This window comes from Loxodonta africana, chromosome 18 (genome assembly GCF_030014295.1).
Source record: "Loxodonta africana isolate mLoxAfr1 chromosome 18, mLoxAfr1.hap2, whole genome shotgun sequence".
Classification (NCBI taxonomy): domain Eukaryota; kingdom Metazoa; phylum Chordata; class Mammalia; order Proboscidea; family Elephantidae; genus Loxodonta; species Loxodonta africana.
In genome coordinates, this window is record NC_087359.1 from 52,677,822 (window position 1) to 52,679,698 (window position 1,877).

The window sequence follows — 1,877 nt, forward strand, 5'->3', positions numbered from 1 at the left end:
GTGCTCACTTCAGCAGCACATATACTTAAATTGGAACAATACAGAGATTAGTACGGTCCCTGTGCAAGGATGACAGGCAAATTCCTGAAGTGTTCCATATTTTCACATCATACCGAAACATTGGGGACACAGAAAATACTGTGCCCAGAGGCCAGTTTATGGCAACAGATGCACACGTCAAAAATGAAGAAAGGAACAAAATCAAAACATTAGCTTTACAACTCGGACAAATAGAAAGAGAAGAGCAAAAGAAGCTCACAGCCACCAGAGGAAAGCAAATAATAAAGATCAGAGCAGAAATAAATGAAATAGAGAATAGAAAAACAATAGAAAGAATCAACAAAACCAAAAGTTGGTTCTTTGAAGGGATCAACAAAATTGACAAACCTTTGGCCAAATTGACAAAAAAAAGAAGAGGAGGAAAATAACCCAAACAAGAAATGAATGGATGACATTACAACAAACCCGACTGAAATAAAAAGGATCATAACAGACCACTATGAAAAACTATACTCCAACAAATTTGAAAACCTAGAAGAAATGGACAAATTTCTAGAAACACACTACCTTCCTAAACTAACACAAATTGAAGTCGAAAATCTGAACAGACTCCTAATAACAGAAGAGATTGAAAAGGTAATAAACCCCCACCAAAAAAAACCCTGGCCAAGATGGCTTCATTAGAGAATTCTACCAAATATTCAGAGAACAGCTTGCACCAGTACTACTAAAACTATTTCAGAACATAGAAGAGGAAGGGATACTTCCAAATTCATTCTACGAATCGCATAACCCTAATACCAAAACCAGGCAAAGACACCACAAAAAAAGAAAATTACAGACCGATATCTCTCATGAATACAGATGCAAAAATTCTCGACAAAATTCTAGCCAATAGAATTCAACATTGTGTGAAAAAAATAATACACCACAACCAAGTAGAATTCATACCAGGTATGCAAGTATGGTTCAACATTAGAAAATCAATCAATGTAATCCACCACATAAATAAAACAAAAGAATCACATGATCATCTCAATCAACAGAGAAAAGGTATTCAATAAAGTCCAACATCCATTCCTGGTAAATAAAAAAAAACTTTCAATAAAACAGGTATAGAAGGGAAATTCTTCAAATAATAAACGGTATCTATATAAAACCAAGAGCCAAGACCATTCTTAATAGAGAGAGGCTGAAAGCATTCCCCCAGAGAACAGGAGCAAGACAAGAATGCCCTTTATCCCCACTCCTATTTAACACTTTGAATCGGACAATCATATGGTCTACTATGCCAGGAATGACAACTTGAAGAAGAATGGCTTTGCATTCATAGTCAAAAAGAACATTTCAAGATCTATCCTGAAGTACAATGCTGTGATAGGATAATATCCATACTCCTACAAGGAAGACCAGTTAATCTGACTATTATTCAAACTTATGCACCAACCACTAAGCCCAAACATGAAGAAATTGAAGATTTTTACCAACTTTATGCAGTATGAAGTTGACTGAACATGCAATTAAGATGCATTGATAATTACTGGTAATTGGAATGTGAAAGTTGGAAACAAAGAATAAGGATCAGTAGTTGGAAAATATGGCCTTAGTGATAGAAATGACACTGGAGATGGCATGATAGAATTTTGCAAGACCAATGACTTCTTCATTGCAAATACCTTTTTCACCTAAATAAATGGTGGCTATACATGTGGACCTTGCCAGATTGAATACGCAGGAATCAAGTCAACTACATCTGTGGACACAATGGAAAAGCTCAATATCATCAGTCAGAGCAAGGGCAGGGGCTGACTGCGGAATGGACCATCAATTGCTCACATGCAAGTTCAAGTTGAAACTGAAGAAAATTAGAACAGGTC

At 36.0% G+C, this 1,877-nt stretch overlaps 1 non-coding gene across 1 annotated transcript; it reads left to right on the top strand.

Annotated features, from left to right (window-relative positions):
• Positions 1-104, top strand: LOC111751811 (U6 spliceosomal RNA). The gene has a single exon (XR_002786893.1). It is a non-coding gene; the product is annotated as a U6 spliceosomal RNA (small nuclear RNA).
• Positions 105-1,877: the final 1,773 nt, after the last annotated feature.